This window comes from Sylvia atricapilla, chromosome 11 (assembly GCF_009819655.1).
Source record: "Sylvia atricapilla isolate bSylAtr1 chromosome 11, bSylAtr1.pri, whole genome shotgun sequence".
Taxonomy (NCBI): domain Eukaryota; kingdom Metazoa; phylum Chordata; class Aves; order Passeriformes; family Sylviidae; genus Sylvia; species Sylvia atricapilla.
This window is the reverse complement of record NC_089150.1, coordinates 14,013,395-14,039,709: the sequence shown is the minus strand read 5'-3', so window position 1 is coordinate 14,039,709 and position 26,315 is coordinate 14,013,395. Positions and strand designations below refer to the sequence as shown.

Below are 26,315 nucleotides of genomic sequence, written 5' to 3'. Positions count from 1 at the left end.
ATCTTCAATACACATGAAAGGAAGACAATAAAACATAAAGTTGACAGCAATATCAACCACACCAAACTGTTCCCTCCTGCTGATTCCACACATAATTTGCTGTGTCATTGTAGATTATATTTGTTAGTTCAATTACTTTAAAATTCCTTGATAAAATAATTTGTTACTGTTACTATTTAGAAAGGTCAATTAAAATTACTTAGCCCAGAGAAATCAATTTACATCAGAAAAACTGTTTGAAGACTCCATTCAGTGCCTGATTCACTGACAAAACTGGATATACAGTTAGATTTGAACCCCAGATGTGGGCACCTCTCATCTACAGTGAATTTGCACTTTCCAGTTAGGAATGCTGAAGATATGAAAGACTCCCTGAGTTAGGAGTTCCATGGCTGAATGTTTGCTCTTGTGCCATTTCACTTCAGTTCCTTCTTATTTATTGCTTTCAATTAATTTTTTTTGTTGTAAAACAGCTGAAAAGAAAATTAGAAACATAACCTGTCATAGTAAATCTTTGCTACAGAGTCAGCATAGCTTGTAGTCTGTTCCTCTAAATAAACTGTTCAACTGATTAGGCATCAGTAGCTTCTTTGTGTTTTGTCTTTACAGCTAAAATAGCAGAAATAGGCACAGCTAAAATTATTTCAAAAGATCACGTTACAATGTGTACACCTCTCTCTCACCTCTTTTACCCTTTGTTAATGGTTAAGAGCAGTAAATCGACTTGAAATTGAGCCGAACTGACACCTACAATTCTTATGCTGTGCTTATTGTGTAAGAAACTAACTGTAGCATCATTAATCAAGCTGTCAGGTACAATGTGAAAGTCCTGCATTCATTACATAAAGAGGAACTCCACGCAGAAATGGAACTCCTGTGATGAATAGGCAGTGGACACCAATTATTGTGGTGCTATTAATCATTACAACCAAAGTTAACATAGACCAGGGTCTGCAAACTTAAACCACTGTGGGGGAGAAATGCACATACGCTCACATTCATATATATGGTTTTGTGAGCTTTGTAATCTTAAACATTCACTTGATGAGATGACAACTAGAAGTGAGTGTTGCCGAGCTAACTTAGAAGCAGTTCTGAAGGCAAGCATGATCAATGAGGAATGTTCCTGCTCTGGGAACACGTGAATCACACTGACTTTCACTGCCTCTCACAGTCTTCTTTGGGAGCTTTGACGTTATTTCACAGAGAGATTTCTCATATTTAACCTTAAGGTGATTGTCTTGTTTCCAGAGTTGGAAATTTTCTCATTGTATGAGAACATGAAAAGGATATACTTGCAAATTACAGGAGTGGTGTGTAATAGCTAAAGAACAGGTTCCCACTGATAGAAGTCTTTGCACATTTATGTAATGAGTATCTATGATTGAAGTATGTAAAGAATTGTTTCCTTGGATGACAGACATCATCCTGATTTACAGTTTTCCACATAAGTTTCTGTAAGTAGCTTTGTGCCAGGTACTTTTTGGGGGTTTTATTCCTACTTCCTGTATTTCATGAAACTTTCTGTCTGCAATCAAAGCTTAATGAAATTGATGAAAAAAAGCAAACCCCAAAACTGTAGAGGCACTGGATCTCAAAGTAGTTTATTGCTGTGTAGAACCATTGCCAAGCAGCATCTGTTGTTGAAATGATGTGCAACACGCACAGTGTACGCTCCACTTGGGGCTGCAAAAAATAATTCACAGTCAAATTGAAGATTTTTTCAGAAAATACTGTGAAATCAATAATTTTTGTGGAAAATAGAGACTTCCTCTGAAGCAGAAACTGTACAAAATGGGTTTGATCCTGTATGTATTTGAAAACTCTTAATGAAATGATTGAATCTCTGAAATAGTATTTCTTTTACCCTTATGTCTTTTGCTCCAAAAATAACTCTTGAAAGCCATTCTTTAGTGTTGATTCCTGTTTCTGGAATAATTCTCATTCATTTCAGATGTTTTGAACACAAAGTAGACATACTTATTTGGATGATAAGTGACTTAAACTAAATAGTGAGTTTTAAGCTCCTCAGCTCATTTGCTTCACCCTTCTCTTGCATTTTCATAGATACCTCTCTGAGCTCCGGCAGAAATCTAAAGTTGACTTTTACCCTGATGCATAAGAGAACTGTTCTCTGCCATTCTTTCTTTTTCAGCAGAATTTGGGTGGAAACCCTGTCTGCTCCTTTGCTTGGACTTTTCAAATTATCATTTGAATCCTAAAGAGTCTTCAGGATTTCTTATCCTTTTTTCAGGCTGTTGAGAGCAAATGTTGGCATCTCAATGTTTCACTGTAGAGAGGAAAGGAATTGCATGAGGCCACTTTCTGTACAATCATCACGGAACATTCAATCAGAATTAATTGCTAAAATTATATAATTACAGCTGCACTGAATGAGACTGAGCCACAGCATCTGTTCCAGTCCCAACTGAATTTACTCTTGCTTTTTGGGGAAAAGTGCAAACTAGGATATTACCTTTTCTGTGCCATTTTATGAATGCCTAAATAAAATAGTCGTTTATTTTATGGGAACCTTTGAAGTGAAATAGATAATTTAAAGCTGCCATATGGTAATAATGTTACCATAGGAAGAGAAGAATTATGACTTAAATTATTAATTAAATCTGGAAGGGCTTTTAGGTTTGGTTTTCTCATCTTATGGTAAGCTATCTGAAGAATTGTCATAAAAGAAAACAGTAACTTTAATGGAAGTTCTCTAAATTGAGCTCAAACAAATTAATATTGTGTTAATGATTGCATGAGAAACAGTAAGTTTACCTCTAAATATCAAGCAATCTTTAGAAGGGAAAGGTGTATAGCCTTTTACAAAGCAGCAAGAGGAATTGAAGCTTCACAAGACACAGTGAGAAAGGTAAAAGCCACATTTGAGTTCCTTGCTGCTGTGACTGGTGTTGGTGTTCTGTCCATTGCATTTACTTCAAGGCTATTGACCAAGTAGTAAGGAAATATTTCCTTTTTGCCAGTCCTAAGCCATCAGAAATTTTGAGACAGTTCCCTTAAAACAAGAGGTGGGCTTGAACAGAGTACATTCCATCTAGTTGGTCTACTAGTTCTTAATCTTGAAGCTGACCACCTTCCAGAATTTAGTATAAAATTGTGAAATTGGCATAGATAGTTTTTCATCAGAACTCAATTTATATGTAATAACTTTTCCCTCAGAAAGTAAACCTTTAGAAATGCATAAACAGCTTGAGATTTGCAATCATGAATAAGGAAAATTTGCAGACACTGTTCTGCTATGGAAATTCTGGGAGTTCTGGGTTATAACAGAGCATTTATTAAAGCTAATTTATTGTCAAATATTTCAGAAAACTTAGATACATCAAACTGAAAAAGAAAATAAGTTATATTCCAAACTGAAAAGTTTGAATATAATATAGCTATAGTCTAATATAGTATATATATGTTTGAAAAGAATATAACTGTGTATATATCTCACAAATATTTAATTCATGATTTTTTTCTTGGTATCCCATCCTTTTTTAGAAATCTAGTAGCATGTCACTGAATCCTTGTTGCTCCCCGTTTTTATGTTGAAGTCACTAGTTTTGAGCGTGGTTTTTGCACATACTAGATTTGTTAATACAGTCTAGTTTAAATGTTGTCTTTCCTAAAAGAACCAGGCAGCATGTTTGAGGCCGTCATTTAACACAAAATATCAACTAAAAACTGCTGCATCAGTCCCGTGAGTTCATTTACTGCTCTGTCTTGGCTAAGAAGGCAGGATTGGGGTTTTTTTAATATTTCACACATATAATAAGTCTTGACAATATATGTCAAAAACTTTTTATTAAATGAGACAGAGATAAAATTGCATCTCATGATAAAAGCAGCACTCAAACAGTCTCATTTAGAATGTATAGCCTTTTCTGCAGTGCCAGTCTGCAGAGCTGTTTGGTGATGAGTTCTGCTTGTATGAAACAAAATGTTTTACTGTCTGAATTGTTAATGTGCTTAATTTCCAGCATCCTTTGAAGATGCATGGAAGCATATTGTGATAATTACTAAAATGGCATTTTAACAAATTTTCTTGTTTCAGGACTTATTTTATGTTCAGGTGTTAACTTCTCTCTCCACTCTGAGTAAGACCACATTTATTTATGACCAGCTGCTATACAACAACACAACTTAAACTAAAGTCAAAATGTAATATTAAGGTGATGAATAAGCAGTAGGTTTAATATAGTAATAATAGTTCTATATATTTCCTTCCTATTTCTAATTACTGTATGTGGATATATGCATGTGGTTTCCATGTAAGGGGTAAAGTCACGTGAAATTAGGTTTTATGTGGATTGGACAAACTGACACTAGGCATTTCTACTGGGAAATTGATTTTCTTGGTCAGGAGACTGCAGCTGGATGTGGGCCTTCGACTTAATAAAATGCCGTGATGGAAAAATGTAGTTTGTATTATTTCACATGCACTAACTTAGGTGTTTGCAGTTTTATTTGGTTCATAATAGTAGCTTCAGAAGGAACATACATGTTAGAGAAAGTATTTTCTGCATTGTAGATATCTAGTAGTTGAACTTCAGAAGCAGCTTCTTAGTGCGCATTGATAATTAAAGGGAAATCAAATAAGGAACTGCTTACAGCTAAGTGGGATTTTTGTGCTGTTGAGATTCATGACTGAAAGATACTTTGATGAGAACCTTGCTATGGCATTATGTGTGATTAAATTACACAGTGTCAGCCAAGCAGCATTGCCTTCAAGAGTATCCCTATAAATTACCTTTATGCTCTTTGCTCTGAGAGTCTTTGCAGTGCTGTATTTATATGCTGCTCTCTGTTCTTGAGGGCTCTTCTGTCATAATGAGGGTGCAGCTCTCCTCTCATGGTGTTTGATGCAGGCATGATTACAGACACAATGCAGAAGGTTCATATAATTTGCTTTATTTATTCTACTGCTGAAGATATATATTTCCATTTTAAAGATATCCTCCTGTGATGTCTTTATGGAGATTTCAGTAAGCAAGTATAATTACAATTTCTTTCCAATTCAAACAGTGATTTTCCTGTTGGTGGGAGGTTTTTAAAAATGTGTCTGTCTGGTGGTTATTACATCCAACATTCCTTTGTTTATATTTAACCAGTTTGAACTTAGGTCTCCTTGACCTGGGGTCTTAACCCACTGGAGACTCTGGTTTTGGCCCTACAGAACTTTATTGCTCTGATGTCAAAAGGAAAATTTACAGTGTTGAGCAGCAGGAAAAATAGGGAATGTCAGGATAAGTAGCAGCCCATCTTTGTCCATGCATCCCTTTTGTAACTGGAACAGGTTGTGCAAGCAAGGTCTTCTGCTGAGCTGCCACTGAGGCTTTGCCTGCTGTTGAGTTGTTGTGTCATTGGGAGGTTTGCTTATGAACATTCTGGTGCCCTTTTCTTTGCAGTCTGAGTCATGTTAAAGTGACTTGTCTGCACTTAGGCTTTGTTGAAACTGAGAGATACTTGGAAAGCACAGGTATTTCACTTTTTCATGGTCTCTCAACTTAAAGGTAAATAGAAAAGAAAAATTTATTCTGACTACTTGCACTGGTGTTTTTTGGGTTTTTTTGGGGGGGTTTTGGTTAAGCTAATTTAGATGGTATAGTGATGCAATGTGAAAGAAGCAACAGTTCTTGAAATCGTTCTTGTAGGCTGGTTCATTTCACAGGAGATATGTAAAGTGCTACTATTTGGGACATGAGTCTTAACAAAAGGATCACACAAGAAGATATGCTGTAATTAAAGTGAAACATTCAAACTACATTTACAACTAAAAGCCTTCCTTTTGAATGGTGAAATGATGAAATAAGACTAGGAGGTGGGTGATCAAATATGTGGCTGTGGTGTGTATTGGTGTTTGTCATACCTGCATGGGGAATTAAACAAAATAACACAAATGTGCTTGAAGGTGACAGAAAATCCTACTGAATGTGCTCCATGGTGTGCTTAATGTAAGCTTCTTGGAGATCTCAAAGATAGCACTTGTTAAGATGTGTGACATTACATGACTTAATCTAGCTGCTAATGTCCTGGATTTCTGTGAGAAAATATGATCTTTATTTCCCTCGAACCATTAATATAAAACTTTATATCTGAGTACATATGTTTCAGAATGTGAGAATCGTGTTACAAAGCCCTGGGCATGTACAACACTAAAAACCAATATGAAGAAGTAAAGCGCCCAGTGTTTCAAAGGATTCTGCTTATGTTATTTTGATTATGTGTTAAACACATTTCAAAAAGTTGGAAAAAAACCCCCAAACAAACAGGGATGTGAGTTGTAAAATAGCTGTAAAAACAGTAATCCTTGTTTTATGCACATATTGTACGCTGTATTCTGCATTCTTAGTGACAGGTAAGGTGCAGATGGGGCTGATCAGTTTGAGTGTAGTTGCACTAGAGTGTTCCTTAATTCTGAGGAGATGTGTTTGTGACAAATTAAAATTCTCTGTAATTAGAAAATCTGCAAATTTCAGGAGAGTTTAAATAATTTCAGAGGCAAAAATAGGGAAATAATTAGAAACTTGGAGGAAAACCTATTACCTGGCTGTGGCTGTGTGTATGCTGCCAATTTTTGGGACCTGGGAGCTGTCAGGGTGGAAGGAGCTGGGACGGTGGTGCTTCAGGCAAACAAAAACACCTTGAGTTTGGACAACACCAGAACTCACGTTTCTGTCGTGCCAAGGTAGCTGCAGTGGTTTCAGTGTAATGGTGGGTGATTTCTTGAAAATGTTAGCAAAGAGAAGGCTTTTGAGATGTTAATTTGCTCTTATGCAAATTAACCTGTCAATGGCACACTGAATGTGGAAGACCCAACTTCTTTTTCTAGAGTGGTTCCTATGGTTTCAGAGGTATGCCTTCTCAGTTGGGAAGATATGAATATTTATGGTACACAACCTCCCCTCATCTGTGTTGTAGTTTCTATGATTTTTATTTAATTTTACATTAAAAGATGTCATTTCTATCCAGTGCATAGGTAAATGGCTTCATCAGCAATCATTTTATGCATGCAAGAGCTGGCCTGATTTACAGAATGCTAAACACAGATGGGTTTGTTCCTAATGCTCTCTAGTAGCTACTGTAGGAGAGAGTGCACAGTATATGCCTAATACATTATTTACTGAAGATAAATGCCAGACATGATTATGGTAAATTAGACCTTTTGAATTATTTATGAGACTCAGTGCTAAATGTTTTTCTCCTCCTTGTGTTACTATAAAAGCTGTTATATAATTGTTGGTAAACACTTTTTTTGTTAATTATTCAAGATACAGGAAATAAAATGTTTGGTTAAGTGAATCTGTTATTCACTTAAAGCCATCTGGTTGGTGCTTTTTTTTTTTTTTTTTTTTTAAATGTATTTCAACATTTATCTCTACTTTTTGAGGTAAAAAATTAGTGCATTATCAGATAGCTTTCCTTGTAGTCCTGTTGTCAACTAGATAGAGAAACTGAAAAGCAATGTATGGAAAACCTTTTTTTGTTAGTATTACTTTTTTTTTTAACCATCACACTTCTCTTGAATATTTCCTGAAAATGTGAGTGGAAATATGTTCCATGATATGTGGCTATTCTTAATTGAGTGGATTTGTGGCAAAAGTTGGGTATTTTAGCTTGTGCTCTGACTTGCACAATGATTGCCCTCTTTTCTGTTGAAATATTTGAGTTCCTGAGGAAAGTAGGTCTGTGCACTACTGGCATGATATTTTGTATGTTCCAATCTCTAACTGCTTCATTGGTTTCCAGTAAAACACCAAATGAAAAAAATCTGAACTGAATTAAGTGTTCTATACAAGGAAATTCCTCCTCCAGCCATTTTAATGTTTGTGGAGTTACTTTTTCTTTTTCTAATTATATTTTGAAATAGAAATTCTAAGATGCCACCATTCCCAAAGGCCAAATGAACATAATCTATTTGACAGCAGACTGGCTTTTGGCAGCAAGGAACACACTGACAATGTGGGCATGTACATCTTTTGTCAGTTTTTATTTAGCATGCAAAATATATTTCCCATGCTGTGAGCGTCCTTCTGCACCAGTCTTAAAGCTGTGCTGGCAATTATGTGTTAAAGTCTCATTCTGCATTTTTCACAGAGACAATACCCACTTATGTCATCCAACTGGAGCATCTTTGGAGTAATTTGTATTGATTTTGATACATTTTCTCTATTATTTTTTTCACTCAGTTGGGATAGCAAAGCTCACTAGTTTGTAGTTGCTTGAGCACCACATTTGAATGTGTTGTAAGGCACAGCAGTTCTCAGGTGTGGAGATGTCATGTGATTTTGGGAGAATTAATTCCAGGAAGATTTTCTCCATGCTTTGGATTTGCCTTATGAAATACCTTATTGAATGCAGAGGTATGAATGGACACATGCTGGAAACACATTTGAGATAGTTCTGTAATATGTGCCCAGGTCCCCCTCACCATATTTCTGAGTCTGGAAGAGAAAACAGTGAGTTTGTGGAAGGTGGAGAAAGTTTGGTCAGGAAATTTTAGGGATAATGCACTCCTGCCATCGTGTATTTCTTACCAAATTAAGAATCAGACGACTTTCTTACCAACTGAGATATTTTGGAAAGCTGTTATCATTTCTTCTTTCTTGCAGTGGATTAAATTTCTCTCCCCCATACTTTTCTCTTGGATTCAGCAAGAAAAATGAAATACTATCTTGTGTTACCTTTAACTGACAAGTGTTTTTTCAATTGTTTAATTTTCTTCTATTTATAAAGCATTACAAGAACTGTGGTTTATTTTGCTATTTTTTTCTGGAAAGCTTATTCTTCTGTAAAAGGAGAATGGACAAATCAGGCCTAAATATAAGCTATACATTTGTTTCAGGGAAGCTTTTATAAATAATGTTAATATATGCATTTTGTTCCATTAAAGGGGTAAAGTGCAAAATGCTTTGCACTTAAATCTGAGAGTAAAAATGGAAAAAAGCAGCTTTGTTTAAATTAATTCGACTTTAAGATAAATTTCTACATGGGTCCAAATTCTGTCTGTTTGGTTTTTCCCCCTATAAGCCAGTGAGTTAAAGGAAGCAGCCCCAGTGTGGTTTGGCCTGTTCCTGTGTGCACATTTTTCACAGTGCTGCTGGATGTGTGAGTCGAGACGAGATGGTTGAGAACATGCTGAGCAGTGATTTATGTTTCTCCTCCAGCCATTTACCAAAGGAATAGGAGAAGAACAGATAACGATTTGTCTGTGCATATTCACATCACTTGACTTATTCAAATTTTTTCATTCCTTGTGATCTTTTCATAAATGCAAGGACTTGAATTTCAGATGTGATTAAAAAGAATAGTTATAAACCCTGAGCTAATATACAATAGAGAACAAAATACTTGCAAGGCTATAGAAAATATTTCATATCACTCCTGAAAGGCAAATTCAGCCAGCCAGGGTTAAAAGTTGGTGCTAGTGAGGTAGTAATTAGCATTAGTAAAAAAACCTGAAAGCACTGTAATGGTTAGAGCACTGGATTTCAGTTTCAAATGGTGTAAGGGCCAACTTATCATTTCTAACACTGCTTGTTTAGGTATCAAACCCTAAGATTCTGTGTCAGCTTTTACACGCAATTTCTGAATTTCTATTTTCAAGGCAGATGCAGTTGTGGGGCTGATGTGGGTGCAAGTAGTGAAATAGGTGTCCAGGTTATTCAGAAATAAAAATTTCTGATGCAGACCTTTGAAGGAGACGTATTAAAACCTTGCTACAATATAAAAAATGCCTTTGAGTACTATTGCCCCGTTTCACTGAATTTCATGCCAGATGTGCCTAATTTACTGGAAAAAAATAAAAAGGGGTTTGGGGCTGTATAATTTCCTTGGCTTGTGCCCTTTCTTTATCAAGTAATTTTGTGCATCCTGACACAGTAAAACTCACTGTCTTTATAATTTCATTGCTATAATTTCATTCATTTCACAAAAACTATGTATTCAAATGTTTTCTAGATTTTCACTCTGCAGCTAACTGTAGGAAAAAGTTGAAAAAATCCTGTTATAAATTAAATATTCTGAGCATAAGTCAGTTTGGAATCCATACTGTATTTAAAGAGAATTAGTTAGATTTCACTATTTATTAGAATTTGAATTTTGTCATGAAAACTAGTTTGGAAAATGTCCCCATTCGTTCTGTTTAAATTTTGGTCCTATGAAGAAAAGTTAAGTGGAATTTTTTATAATTTTTTTTCCCCTTTGAGTTCTATCAAGTGGAATTAAATATGGCCCCTTTGTTTTCTCCTAATCCACTGACTGCCTGCAGTTTTCTGATAAACAATTAGAGTAATGATTTATCTAGAGGGAAAACTCAAATGTTTAAAAGTTACATTATCTGGAAAATTATTTTAAAACTAAATAGAGAAGCAATGGGCCCAGAGGGCATGATGATTTAAAACACTACCAAGGAATAGTTCCAGTGAGGTTTGTAAACTAAACAGCCATCAATATTTACAGGTTCAGACAAATGCTGATTTATTGTACATGATTAACTTGTGCTTCAGCAGAAGCCCATTTGCCAAGACAGAAAGTTACTCCATTTGCCATTTGTTTGAAATAGGACAAATTAAATTTTTGTGGCTGAGAATAACAGAAATGTCTGCAAGAAGTTGGAGAGCTAGTCTCTAGCTTGAAAACACCAAACAAACCAACCCACCACATGCTAAAAACCAACCCCCAGAATAAAACGAACTCGAAGTAACCAATCAACAACCCCAAAAGACACAACCCAGGAGCTGTGTGTAGTGAGATACCAAGGATCACACATGAGATGCTGATTTTTCTCAACTTTCTTATCTTTAACAAGACGTTGCAGGCCCCCAGCACGATGTGTGCTTGGAAAGAATGGCTAGCAAGGGAATAACATGTCCGTTAAATGGAAAAATCGTCATCATGTAGTGGAACCTTTTTGTTTATAGGCACTCCTGCTTACCCCAAAGGGTTAACATCTTCATAGCCCCAGCCCTCCCCAGAGCACATCAATAAGGCATTTAAAATTCATTCCGGGGCATTTTCTCCTTGGTGCCTGTGTTTAATGGGGGCGCGGAGCAGAGCCTGTGCACAGACGATAAGAGACTTCCCCGTCCTGTGCCCGTGCTCAGCGCTGGGTTTGTTGACTGCACTCAGGATTCTCAGCCGATTTCAGGCGCTCCTGGAGCTGAGCAGCAGCTCTCAGCCCCAATCCAGCTGTTATTCCACCAGCTGACTGCAGGAATTAGGATTTAGTTCGCTGCGTTCCTCAAATCCTAGGGAGAAAAATTGGCTTTAGGGGCATCCTGTTATAACAGGGTTAGCACTGAAATGATTTGGAGATGAATGGAGCTGGGTACTTCCAAAAAACACTTTTCCAAGGGTATTTCACCTATAGAGAAGCATAAAAATATTTTTATTAAGAAGCCAAATTATTTTCCTAAATATTCAATTTTTTCCTGATGTGATTTCCACCTGCTTATAGGAGACAGGCTGAGGCAGGTAACAGCCTTCCAGAGTCACCAAAATCCCGAGCATCCCTTTGCTGGCTGCAGGTGTGGTGCCCACTGGCTGCTGTCCTGGGGGATGATGAAGGATGATGAAGGCTGCTGGGAGCACAGGCAGCAGCTGCTGTTTGTCTCCCTGGTGCTCCATTCATCATCTCCTAAGAAAGGAATGAGCTTCCTACCTCCCTTGCAGTCCATGTGGGAAAACCTTTTCCTTGTCATATGGGGCCCCTCCTTGGGAAACAAATGACCTGCTTCTGCCTCTCCTGTCTTAGGTGGAAAAGGTGTTTAAGCAGGAGATGAGTTAGACTCAGTTCTGCTTCAATAGTGGCTTCTGCTGGCTGTAGCAGGGAAAAAAATTGTTTTGGATTTTTATTACTCTGAGTCCTTAATGCCTTAAACATCTAAGCAAGTGCTACTGGATAGTGGGCACTGTTCAGCTCTGGTCAACACTGAGTTTTTCCTACCTGATATTCAAGCACAAATTTGGAACGATCATCAGTTCTTGTGCAGAACCTGAGAGTGCAGCAGAACTGAGGGCAGCCTGGCTGTGACTCCACTAACCACTGTTTCATGACTTTCATCTTTTAGCTGCTCCCAGTTGTGTTTTTGTAGGGTGGCAAAGGCTGCCTTCGGCTATTTTTAAGGGCTGATTTGTATTTTGGCTATACCCAAGTATAAAGTATATGTCAATGAACTAACTACATGGATCATATATTCTATGATCTCAATTAATTTAATTTGTCAAAGTTCCAGTGTAAACAAATCTCTAGATGTATTTGGAATGCTTCCTTTCTTTAATGAGAGGAAAATTGGGACTGCTGTGTATTAAATTCTGTTTCATAAATAATCATGGAAATGCACAATTTTCTGAACATAAACAGTCTCATTGGCCTCAGCAGAAATGTTTAAAGTGACTAAACTGATTAGGAGCTGACTGCTGTAACTGAAGGCTACAGTCACTACAAAGGTCTGTGCTTGGCCCCAAAAAGTCTTCTGTCAAGCATTGTCAGCTCTGTGTTCTGGGAATCTGGACCCATTTCAGTATTAAACAAGTTGTGGCTCAACCTAAACTCCAAAAATCTGAAATATATCTGAAAAAAATATTTGTACTGTACAAACGGGGCTTGGTGTGGCAAGACACATCAAGTGCCCTGTAGTTTAATACAGATGAGAATATATGTGGAAAACATGCACAGCCTATAAAGAGGAGCAGGAACATGAAATAAGAAGAGACAAGACCTTTTCTACTATGTCTTGAATAGATTTCAACAAAATTAACTTATTATAGTATTACCTTTGGGGTTTATTAATTGCATGTTTTCATTTCTATGTAAATACAAAAATACAAAAGAAAAAAGATATAAACCCCAAGTCTTTTTAGGAAGATTCATCTCAGGCTTCCCAGCTTTCCTCAGTGTGCTCAGTTTTCCCAGCTGATCAGTGGCCCTGGTGTGAAATTGGCTGGACCTGCAATACCAGCACAACACCAGACAGAAGCAGGTCCTGTGCCAGTGGGCAGTGCTGGACCTTGGAAGTGTTATTAGGGAACAGTTTGAAACCTGCAGAAAGAAGCTGCTGGTGATAATACCTGCAAGGAGGCTTTTAGGGACAGTAGGTTGAATAAAAAATACTATGATGTCCATGCAAGCTGTGTTCTAGTAGAAACACAGCTACCTTTTTTTTTTTAACTTACATTTCTGCTAAAATATTATCAGTGTCATACAATGGTAGCGTTTGGAGATCTTCTTAAACTGAGCTTGATATTTTTAGCAATGTGCAATGTTTTCCTTAATCCATTTTAATAGGATTTACAATCCTTTTTTTTTTTTTTTTTTTTATCAGAAGCTTCAAGCCTTTCTGAAGCTTCACTAAAGCAATAATTGTGGTAAAGACAGAAGGGTTGTATGAATTTGGCTTGCAGTTTCTTGATGCAATTTATATACATTCCCACCAAGGAAAATAGAAATAGCCCAACACAATATTTGTAGTATGGGTCACACCTGTTATAAATAAGTGGTCTTTTCTAGTGGTTTGCAGTTAACATATTTTCTCTATATTTGTCTTATTTTCTTAGAGAGCTTATTTAAGAACATTTTGAGATTCATCAGTATATAAAATTAATTTCCTAAACCACCGAAACTGGATCCTGTTCAGAGAACTTTGTTGTATCCCTCATAATGAAGTGTTAGCCAAATATTTTCTTTAACCATTACCTTCTTTTTAATCCTCTTAATCTGCTGTGAGCACACAGTCCCCTTTCAGCCCAGGTGACTGGACCACATGCAGACTTCTCCCATGAGGGAAATCAGAGGCAAGTGGACCAATTTAGAAATAAGGCTCAGAATCAATAGTCCCGATGATCAGATTTGCACAGTACATAAACTTGCAATTGTTACATAGATGTATTAGCACAAATGTGTTCTCAATGTCATGTAAAACTATCCTTGCTACCTGGTTATATAACTTGATCTCAACACATCCTTTTTTACACAGTTTGCTTGGTATAGAAAATAGTATTTTTAAAGCAAGGATTAGGAGTAGTTAGGGTTTAAAGAAAGCATTTTGCACCCTTTTGCTCACAAAGAGGATTATATTTAAGATATCTGACTTGACCTGATTTTCCCACATGGGAGAAACAAGTCTTTTCCCAAAATGCTGTGCAGGTGTCTTTGGCCCTTCATCCACATAGGACAACCTTGGTCTAAATGGTAAGTCCTGTAGAGCTTTCCATGGAGCCTGCTGGAATTATGTTTAGAATCTTGAATAATGTTATCTTTGTATACTTATTTCTCTTATCCCCTTAAATATTTTTGCCTGAGAAAAACACAAAGTGCATCATAACTCAGCTTTCCTTATTAGCTGATTAAAATCTTAGGTTTTTGTTATTATGTCTGTCAAAGTTGGTCACTGATAACATCAGAACAGCAAAAGCAGAGAATTCATTATAACTATCTGCTTCCTCTGAAATGCACTAAGCAGCAAAGACTGAGACTTTGGAACAGCAGTAGTGCAAGAAAAAGATATGGTAATTACACTGGTGATGTTTTATAAAACTACTTTCTGCTATTATTTTCTGCATATCCTTGGGCTCAAAAAGCACTGAGATGAATGTCATTAAAGACGCTGTATTCCCAGCTGTGCCAAGTACAGTGTTCAAGAAATTCCTCCTGTGCGTTTTGAAAAGTGTTTCAGCTTGTATAAAATCTATTTACAGAAAGGATGAACCAGAAGAGTGAGTGGGGAAAATACTTTGGGAAAAAAAGATTGTAAACAGAAATGAATACATATTTTCCAAAGAATTTTGGAATAGCTGCAAGGTAAATACAATAGTTCAGAGAGAAAAGGTTTTAGTGTCTACTCTGAAATAGGGCTTTACTCTGTCCCCCTCAACCATTTGTCCATTTTAGGGATAAAGTTAAATAGGTAATCACTGGGGGAGGTTTTTTTGAATCTGGAATCTGTAAAGTGCATTCTTGTATTGCAGGTCACTGCAAGAAATCAGAGATTCCTTGTACCCTCTGTCATATTTCCTGTTGAGCTCTAGTCACATGAATGCTGGATATGTTCGATTTTTTTTTTCCAGTTGAAGCCATGTTTAACTTCCATGATTGCCAGATATCTGATCCAAATGAATTTTATTGCATAGTTAGCTTAATCCAGTCACAGTATGTTGTAAGGGTGCTTTAAACTATTTTTCTTACTGACTGTAGGAGACTACAGCCTTGTGGCCTCATTAAACCTGTGTTAGTTGAGAATAGCTCATGTGAAAGAATAACCTGGCGTTGTATTGTCTCAATAGACTTCCCTTTTTGCAAAGGAAGGAGTTTAATAGATTACTATCGCACTCAAGTTTCTAGTTTTCACAGTTAGAAGATTGTATATCAATTACTCTTTAATGTATTATTTATCCAATTTGTAGAATTCTATAGTCAAATGTTTTAATTTGCTGCCCTGTTTAAAATCATAAATTGAATAATTACAGACTATAAACCAGTGTTAAATTGGATAAGCGTGGTTTAAAAGGTCTATCTCTATTTCATACTGCCCTTGATTGCTGAAAAGTTTTTTAGAAAAGGTAAATGCTGAGAAATTCCAAATTCTGAAACAGTAGAATTGCAGTCAAGGCACTGTCCCTCCCCACCTACATCCCAGAGCCAGAATAAACCTGAATAAATGGGATTGCAGGATTCTATTGGGAAGGCAATTAATCCCGAGAGAGAGATATCTATTAATATGCAAATGAAGATCATGACATGGTCAGCATATTTTAAAAGGTTTTGTGTCAGTGACAGGCATTTCCATTGAAACAAAGCAATTTTTAAGAATCTGCAGGAAAAAGAAGTTCTGAAAAAAGGAGTTTATAGAGGCTGATACTTTCAGAAGTGCCCCTTTGCTGCTTGTTCCTGACAGAAGCTGCAGCAGCCCAGGCACCAAAGCAGGGAGTGCTGGCAGCCCAGAGAGCTTCAGCCCTGGACACCTCAGCACCCGGGCCCTGGAGCTTGGGTGTTTTCTCCAAGTGTTTCTTTGTGCCCCACAAACAGAGACTGTCAAGGCAGGGCACAGATCATGCTGTTTCTAGTCGGCTGTGGGAAGGAGGAGCCAGGGATACATACTGTAGAGAGATCAAGATGTTTGCAGTGCAGGGCAGGCACCTCTCTTGGGTTTTGGCTGCCATTGGCATTGCCTCGTTCCTCAGCTCTCTTCCATCCTGTCAGGGCTTTCCTCTGCCCTGGGATTCAGTTCTCCTGGATAATTCCTGCCCCAGACCCTCTTTAGCTATCTTTGCAGAGTGCCTTTCCTCCGTCTTGCACATTCTGCCCCTTATTTTCATCCAGAAATTTGAGGCAAACATCCTCCTTCCCTCAAATATGTGAGCCAGAAGAGGGGCATGAACTGCCTTTTAAAGAGTGTTTGATCCCCAGCTCTTGAGAACATCAGTGTTACTGAGTCGGTCTTCCAAAATCACTGAAATGTTCTTAAGGTAGACTGTTATGAAGGGGCTCTGATGTATTCTGGCAGTTTAATATTCTCTTTATAAATGTCACTAAAGGGAGGCGGTCCGTCTCCCTTTAGTTATCTTTGGTTAGGCTGGAGACCACCAGCTCTTTGCTGAAAGCATCTCATGCTTCTGCTCAGGACCTCCTATGCAGTGAGGGTAGCAGAGCTGCTTTTAGCCCCTGGCTTTCCTAAAAGGAGCCATGTCCTGTCTCCAGGACCTCTCCAGCTCTTAGGAGGGTCAGTTGTGCTGGCACAGCAGCGACCACTGGCCCTTGAGGCAGAGATGATGCTGGGGACAGTGCCCTGGTCAGGGAACCTGGAATTTAGAGGCTAATTTGGAATCTGCAGTGGGAGTGCTGACCTGCAAATCTTTGAGGAAGCATTGAAAATTATTTTAGAATGCTGGATCTGGAACTGCAGACTAGGAGCCAGGCCAGATCTCTTGATAGATAAGCACTCAGAAAGACTGTAAAGCTGGAAGAAAATTGAGTTGCTAGTGGTCTCTTAAAAGGCTTTCACCTACTTAAAATCTTTGTGGAAATAAACACATAGTTGTGGGATGTTATATTTTGTTTCATTTGTAAATTTTTTTTACATTTATGGCTCCAAGCCACTTTCTGAAAAGTGAGGGAAAAACTTACTGTGTGCAGCTGAAGAGGTATGAAAGACATTTTTGTGCAGAAAATCCCAGAGCCTTCAGCAAACATGGTAAAGCAGAAAGTAATAGCACATGGAGGATTTTAAGTTGAGAGATTAAAGAAAATAGCCATTCTGTTCTGTGATACACAAACAGTAATAGTTTTGCTCATAATAAAACACTTTTTGCTACAGTAGCACTGCAAGAAACTCAGACCATTTTAAATTCATCAGAGAAAATATCATGAGACAGTGAAATGTTGAGATTGTGCAAATTAGCATTGGAAAATAGTTTGTCAACCTGATTTTATGACTATAAAATAACAAAAATATTTTTGTGATAGCCTGCAGCCTACACTGGGACTAGGGCCTCAAGGGAAAAGACAGCAATATTTCAAGTATCTCTTTAGTTTGTGACCAGCAGCAAAACTGACTTTTTATCATGAAAATAAGAGAGGTGCTAAGAAATCATTGAGTGTCCAAAAGTGCTTGATCCAGAATGATAGTCTGTGAATTTGTGTAAAATGCAAAAATTGGTGTAAATTTGGCTAATTATTTTCTAGGGGCTTACAAAGATCTTGGGTGTGACATAAAGTATTTAATGTGTCTATTTCATAGGTACGACATAACATTTATTTTCAAATCCTCAAAAGTCGGAGAGTATCTTTGAAAGGGTTTTCATAAAGATCAGTTTTTAGTGGGAGAAAATGTGATGGTGGTGGGACCCTGGCACAGGCTGCCCAGAGAAGTTGTGGATGTCCCATTCCTGGAGATGTCCCAGACCAGGCTGGACAGGGCTTGGAGCAGCCTGGGATAGTGGAAGGTGCCCCTGCCCATGGGGGTTGGAACAAAAGTATCTTAAAAGTCCTTTCAAACCCAAACCACTGTAAGGTGTTTGACTAATGCAAAAGATTTGATTTTACTTCCCCTTAACATTTGCCTTTTGATTTTTGCTTTACTTTGCTGTTTAGGTTATATTTTGGTAGGAAATGACAATTTTGTGACAGAACATAGTTCAACAATATTCAGCCATATCTAGTTGAGGGATATTGCTTATTTCATATGCTATTTGATGAATATTTGCCACTATTCCTATGTTTTATAAAAGGAGCAGAGGTATTTCAGTTTATCAAACAATGAAAATGTAAGAAGAAAGAAAAAGTCATTTGAATTATAATGAAGTGGTATAAAATTCACAGTACATTAGTTTTCATCTGTGGGATCTTATAATGAGTATTATTCTGCCAGGCAAAAAATTAATGTTGTGAAGAACTCCCCTCAAGTGCTTTGTGATGTTTCATATCTTTTCACTGTGTTAACCATCATAGGGTTTGACCCTGAGTTCCCAAATGTATCTCATTAACACAGAGATTTCTGCTTTAGTTTAGATAATAAAATCGCTGTAGCTGATTTTCTCTGTCAGTTTGTCAGTGGGATGGAAATCTCTAAATCTCTACTTTCTACAAAAGTACCTCGAGAGCACCAATACTTGCCAAAGAACCTTTGTTGACATTTCCTGTGGTACTGTACAAGTGTAAGAGTTTAAAGTTGCATTTTCTGCAGTCCTATCAGCACAAATCTATTTGACAGAACTGGGAGGCTGCACCCAGAAAACAAATCACTGTCAGGTTGCATGTTAAGCACTGGGTTAGAAGAGTACAGAGACATTTTTTGGCCACATGCACATTCTTGGATTAGTTGTGCATGCTGTCTTTGAAACTGAAGATACAACCCTTTACCTTCACACAGGGTGTAGAAGGCTCTTTTTGTGAAAGTCACAATTGATTGTGGGAGATGATCTCAGTGATAGAATTAAAACACTAAGCGTTTCTTTTTCAAACCAAATATGCAAAGGCAAGTCTTTTTAGGGGTGTATTTTCTTAAGAGGTTTGTAGGAGTGCATAGGATGCAGCTTTTGCTTTTATTCACACTGTTTCAGCTGTTGGAATTAGTGTCTGGCGTTCTGAGGTTCAGCTAATGATTCAAATCTACATCTGGAGTTATAAAATGTTGCTGCATCCATAGAAATGTTTCCTTGATGTGAAACATTAGAACTGAATAGAAACAAAAAAGCAATTAAATATAATAATTTTACATAAAAAAGCACCATCACAATTGCAAAATTGCACATTTGAAACCTTAATTTGTGAGACTGAGAGACCATCCTGTGCACTGGAAGTCACTGATCTCATGAGGAAAGTAAAGTTTACATCCTAAAGTGTTTGTACATGCAAGCTAAAATGCTTTTGCTTTTTAAACGCTAAATCGAGTTTCTTTTAGTTTACAAATGCTCGAGTTTGTCAGATAAATTGTTTTCCTTAGCAGAACTCGTTCATTTGTTATTCCCCTGAGGGTTTTTGTTTGCTCGTTTTTAAAGACAAAGCCTCAGAGAGCTTCTTGTGTTTCCAGCCCCACGCACCCCGGGGCCGGGAGGATGTGAACGCTGCAGTGGTGTGAGCACTTCACCTTTGGCATTTACAGCGGTGGCCTGTGCCTTGAGAGGGGGATGAGCCTAGAAAACACATGGATGGGATGTTACCTGGGCATTGAACCTGCCGGGTGACTCTGGACTCTGCCTGCCCTTCTTCAGCCGCCCTGGTCCCTCCCAAGGGTTTCCAGCCCTTTGTGGCAGTGCTGGAATAAATAATTCCCACGGCACACACAGTCCCTGTGCTGCTGTGGGAATGATCCCAGTGGCCACTGCCCAAGGGCTCTGCAGTTCTCATCTCCCACTCTCAGCTCTGGCAAAGTAGCAAAGGAAATGCTGCTGATAATCCAAGAAAGTGAAAGGAGAAGCTCTTCTCATATTGCTAACATGAAGTATCTCGGTGAAAACAAGCACACTATAGACTGTTTTCTTGTCCTTTGAGAATATCAACAGCTTTGGCAGCAAACAAAAGCAGTTCTAACAGAAAAGATCAAGCCAAACATAGGGGTTGCTGTCTTTTTCTCCTACACAGACTTGGATTTGGATTCCTATTTGTACTCAGGAGATTATTAATTCAGTAATGGTATAGTGTCCTAGAAATGTAAAGTATTTAATTCTTGCATTTTCAGAATATTTTTTAAAGTCAAACTTCAAACACTGAGCTGTCTCTGGACTCCACTTCTGTTTCCCAATTGACATCTGTTTTTTCTTTTCAAAATGAAAGGACAAGAAAGGCATAACTCCTCTTGACACAAGCTAAAGTAATTTATTTATCCGCTGGGCTAAGAAGCCTAGTATTTTTCTAATTTCTGTAATATGAATAACAATACTGGCAAGAAATCTGAGGTAGAACAAAAATCAAACTTTTCACACTGTGTGCATTTTATTGAGTAATTTTTACTTCTTTGTTTTGGAACATCTCAGAGTTCAGTTGTGTGTAGTTCATGCAGGCAATGGAAAGACAATTGCAGCCCCAGAAGTGTAAATCCAGCATGAGAGAGAACAGCTGGACACTGCAGCAGCACAGGTGCTCTAGGAATAGTGAAATAATTGTGATTGCTGTAATAAGGGGTGGTCACAGCACACCAGCTGTCTCACCAACATGAAGCAAAGTTTCAACTGGATCAGGTATTCATGAGTTTGGCTTCTCTGGTTTGCTGTCATGAGGCTTGCAAGTGAATTTCTTACTTGACAGAGGGGTAAATTGTTAGTGGCTGAAATAATAAGAGAACGTATCTTGGCAATGTGATTGAGAATAGTCTGAAGATAGAAGAATGACAACAAATAAAACTGTTTGACTTTAGAAGAAGTGTGATTTTTTTTAACTAGTTGAGGTAATCTGCATTTATATGTGCTTCAAAGTGACAAATGTGGTAAAAACTGGAATTTGAGAGATTCATACTAAAAGGAAGGGAGCAGCTTATTTAACACAATGCTCTGGGTATGGAAGGATTAAAAAATACTTTGCAGACAAAGCTTTGTTGCCATTCAGGGTTCAGTTTGCAGTGCAGTGCTTACAGGTTCCTTGGTTGCCCATGTCCTGTACAATTGATGCTGGAATAAATGTTATTTGTCTATGTCAGATGAAGGTTAAATTTAGTTTGGAATTAGTCAAATTCTCTCTCTTCCCTGTCTGAGCTGCAAACACCTATATGTAATCAGAGTTAAATGCATTGCACAGCCATGTCTTTTGTGTCATGGTGAGAAATTATTAGTTTTCTCTTTCACATTTTTTGAGGCAGTTTTTGTATAGCAGATGAATAAGACTCGTACATCCAGAGTATAGCACCAGGTACTCTTGCTAGCTCTTCTTCGTAGTGTTTGCCTGTAAGTATGTTATTTATTTACTATTAGTTTAGCAGTTTAATTACTTTAATGAGTGAAATGCCTTCAATAGTATGATTGCATGTCTAATGAGGTGTTTGGATGAAGAAAGTCTTGAAAGCACTTTTCAGTCTTGAAAGCACAAACACTTCCATCTCTCGTGTCTGCAAATAATGTTGCAGTGTATATAAATAGTGTATGATCTTACAGAAGTATTAATTTCTTCCCTTTCAAATAACTCTGATTCAACATATAAGAAAATATTTTGTGGCAAGTGCATATTAGAAGACAAATGGAATGTTAGGATTTTTTTTTTTTTTTTTTTTTTTTTTTTTTTTTTTTTGTTGTTGTTTTGGTGTTTTTTTAACAGCAGTTTTAGGACAAGGTATTTCAGCCTCAAACCCTTGAATTTCATCAGGTAAGTCTCATGCCTTAAAAATGATGACAATTATCTTATAAATTTTAGTAGATTATTTGTCATTCTAATATCACACAGGGAAAAGTGTAAGTCATTAACATGAGTATCCACAATATACATCCTGAATTACAATCTTTGCCTCTCTCGAGCTGAAAGCTGTAAAGACTTCATGTGACTGTAGGGATAAAAAAGCAGAGCACTTAACTGCTACAAGCTATTTCTGCTGAAGACTGTTATTTTCCCCTTGTAAGTCAAAGGAAGCAGGACTGCAGATCCCAGTGAAATCTGAGTTCCAGGGATCTACAGGCTCCTAATGCACCTCTCTTTAACCAAAGGAGGAAAGCAGGAACATCGTGGTAAAGGAAAGATCTTGATGGACAGAGATTTCTCATGATGTGGCTGAGTTTGGAGACTAACCTGTTTTATTTCAAATACTTTTGAAAAGTTTTATAAAAGAGCCATTTTTATTAGTATGGAATATCAGGCTATGACTGGTTGAGTATATGCTACTGCTGTCCTGAATTCGAAAAGATTTGTACTGATTGTAGTAAGAAAATTAATAAAGATAAGCCTTTTACTGTAAACTTCTAGACATTTTCGATTTTAACTTCACAGGGTTTGCTACTCTGGTTTTTTCAATGAATTTCAAAATGCTGTGACATTTAGGAACAATTGGAGGAAAAAAGTATGTTGCCCTTTATTACAAAACAGTAATTCTGCACTTTTGCTTATGTTTATATTTGAATTAAAAGAAATGTTAATGTTTGCATTGAAAGCTGGACCATTCTGAAACTGCAGATGCACTGTAAGCAGGAGAGAAAGATTATATAACTTAGACAGAAAAGGTAGAAATGGCTTTGAAATTGCAGGTACACTGAAGAGGTGAAGCTTCCAAACTGAAATTGCATTGACATTTAGCAGTGGAACAATGGGCTTGCATCATGATTTGTTCTTATATAAGCAGACTTTAAAGTTATTTCTCTGAATCTTTCTGCTTAAATTGGATTTTATGACCCCTTTATTCATAAACATAAACTGCCTTAGTAACTGAAGAGTGAGTAATAGAATGAGCAGACCTGTCCAAACTTTACACAAAACTTCAGCAGTTCTAATGACAATTGTATGAATTGAGACTATCATCTTTATTAGATACTTGACTGATGGAGAAACAAACATCCCAGCAGGCAGCTTAATAAGAGAAAAATATGTGTTTTATAATAATTCTTGTATTAAAAACCTAAAAGTATTTTTTGTCCCACTTTGTTGTTTTGGACAAAAGGTGTTTCCTCTGTAGATCAGTATGCTGGTCTTGAAAAGCTGGAGATTTCTGTAAGGATCAAATGAAATAGGAAACTAGAAGATGGTGTTTAATGTATTTCAGGGCAGAATAAAATATTGTAGAACTTCATTTTTCTGCATAAATACTTTTGATAGGTTTTAGTCTCTTGACTGATCAACATCTGGCAGCTGTATTTACTGCACATACTTCTACTTAATTCTCATGAGGGTCGGGTATAAAATCTGTATATCTCCTAAATTCAGCAGTTTTTCCCAACAAGGCTTGTTCCATGCATGTGAAGCAAGAATCCCTAAAAAACATACAAACCCACAACTTTGCACTTGTTAGTATAAACATACTTAAAAAAAAAATATGAGTGTATTAAAATCTAACTTAAGTCTGCCAAAAGTCCACTAACCAGACTGGCAGCAACATAGATGCTAGAGAACTTAATGGTGGTTGCAATATTTGGTTAATCAGGTGTGCAGCCTCAGCTCTGGCAAATGGTTTGGGGTTTGTATTTCCAGTGCAATTATCACCAGGTTTCTCTGCATGTGCTATGTGTTACTTACATACAGAGTAGCTGCTCTGCCTTTGATCTCCATGTTTATGGTAGAGAGAAAGCTGGTTGCAATGGTAAATGTTTATGTAAAAGCACACACTTGTTTAAATACTTTAAATACTGACTCTACTATAAAATGCTGGTGGCATTGCATTTTAGCATTTGTGTACGTTTATATAATAAATTAGTTTTTAATATTCAGGCTTTTTATATCTTACTTGGTCATCCATTTAAACTCTCTCTTGTCTCTTTGTCCCTTTCTAGTATATCTAGACATATGAAACAAGACCAGGGAAGATATTTTTACTCTGATGTAGCAGTGTCACATCTGCTGTGCCAAGTGTTTAACCTTTTACCACAACTTAGTTCTCATATAAGTGGCATTTTATGCCCATTTTACAGGAGATTAATTTTCCTCTGCTTGTTGTCAGAGAACTGTTGAGTTTCACAGTGCTTGCAGTCATAGTGCCAGCAAATTTCTCAGTTTTGAAAGTTGTTTCTGCTATGGCTGAACAGAGATGTGTCACACATCCTGTCTTGCTGTAACAACATGATGTGTTTATTACAACACAGAGTTGTGTTTGTGTTGAGCCTCAAGGAAGCAGTTTTTTCCCAACTCCATTCATGCAGTGCTGTGGATTTTCTTGTGTATGTAATAGGCTGCTGTTTAGTCAGCATGAAATCCAAAATCAGCAGTCAGTGTAAGTGTGTGCGCCTCCACAGGAACTGTGTCATTAAACAAAGGTTAAATCAACTAAATGTTGTGGGAAGAGAAAACTGAAATTATTCAACATAGTCTGTTTTGTCCAAAGCAATAATATGAAACTGAATCTATAACATGAAATCTATAGAACCAAGACAATCCTTTGGAATAATATTCCATGCAAAATGTCTAAGAATTCTTAAATATTTTCCTGGTTATTTGTTACAAATCCTGCATATCTGTGCATAGACCATAGGTGGGAGTTTCTCAGAGCATATCCTTTAATGTGTTGCAGACTTGAAGGAGCTCAGCAGATGGATTGCTCCCTGTTGGTAAAATCTTCAGGTAGGAAAATGTAAATTGGTGGCTTGTAACCTGCATACAAGCCTTGGTCTCCTGCAGTCCAGTAGGAGATTTTAACACCAGCAAATTGTCTCTAAGCATTAACTACCTCCAAAGGTTTCTGGCACTTTGAAGGGAGCCCAGCCTGGGAACATCATGGCAGAAAGAGTTGCTTCAAATCTGTAGAAACAAACTGAATTCCTTTGCCACTTTTTGGTGAAGGTGACTGATGATCATATTAAAATGTTAAGATAATTACAAATTATTAAAAGTATCTCTCATTGCTTAATAACATTTTCTGTCTCTATCAATAATAAATGTCACTATCAACATTTTAATTATATTTGTTAATATGTAGTTTTAAATGATATAAACAATATATGAACAATGCAAAGGAGTGAGATGTGCTTTCTTTTTTTTTTTTTCTGTGGTTTATCAAGCGACTATCTCACTGGCATTTAAAAATTCTTTTTTAAAAGCATGATTTGTTGAAATAGAATGGACTAGCTCAGTGTTAATGGTGGCACACAGGCACCTCGGGCGTCATTAGCTATTTCACTCTGTCAGCTATTTGCAGAGGGCAAGGATTTTATGACATTTCACTCACCAGCTGTGCATAGCTTTTGCTCAAGGAAGTTTGCTAAAACAGATAATATAATGATGAATTAAAATTCTAAATTACGAAGACATAAGGATGTATACCCTGAGTACAGAACATGCATTTGGTTTAGAGGAGATCTGCCTCTTTGGGAGTTTTCCTGTAGGTTCTAAGTGACCTATAATTTATAGTTATTTCATAAATACTCTTTACTGTAGTATTTTGAAAACATACTGTCATAAAAATTTACTTGCATTTTCAGAATACACAATTCTCTGTAGGCTGCTTTTATTCCTGTATGTGAAGCCTGGGGTTGTAGTAGCTGGCCCTGCTATACTCTGTACCCTTAGCACAGGATAAATATATTTGTATGGAGAGCATGGAAGGAAACCACCTGTTCTCTAAAGATGTGCAATCTGCTTTATCTGGTTTTGTTTCCTGGGTTCCTGGGGGTAGTTTTTTATCTTGACTTCGTAAATTTTAGACATACTGTTTGGAGAATCTTTTCCCAAGATTTCCTTTTTTGGAGGAAGCAAAATGTGCAGTGACAGTACAAGCTGCTGGTCATTCATCCTTGCAATGGTAGGGTTAAAATACGCTGATGCACATTCAGAAGTCAGTATTTATCAGAAGTGGTTTGGTCGTATCTGGTGGTTGTGGTTCTTTCATGATTAAACTTTACAAAACTGTGACAGTTGTAGCGTCAGGTGGCTCATGCTCTAAGATTTCTCGAGCTTTAAGATAACTGCATTTGACAGACTTTGCCAGCTGTTAATCCAGGAAATGATTAAAGCATCTTGGATGAGCATAGATAAACTTTCTGATTATATCATTAGTGTGGAAACGTAATCCCCTTGAGGAAAAAACCATGGCAGTATTAGTGACATGGAATTACGTAGTGCACAGCTTAGAGGGTATAACTAGACAATATAGAGAAAAACTATTTTTTTTTGCTATCTAAAGACTTAAAATATTTGACGTTCTCATTCTGTTGGTATTAATGGAGAGCTCTGGATTATAGGCCTGATCCTAAACATA

At 37.2% G+C, this 26,315-nt stretch overlaps 1 protein-coding gene across 2 annotated transcripts in view; it reads left to right on the top strand.

Moving 5' to 3' along the window:
• Positions 1-26,315, top strand: part of CACNA2D3 (calcium voltage-gated channel auxiliary subunit alpha2delta 3) — a 397,930-nt gene that overhangs the window by 28,476 nt on the left and 343,139 nt on the right. The window lies entirely within an intron of this gene.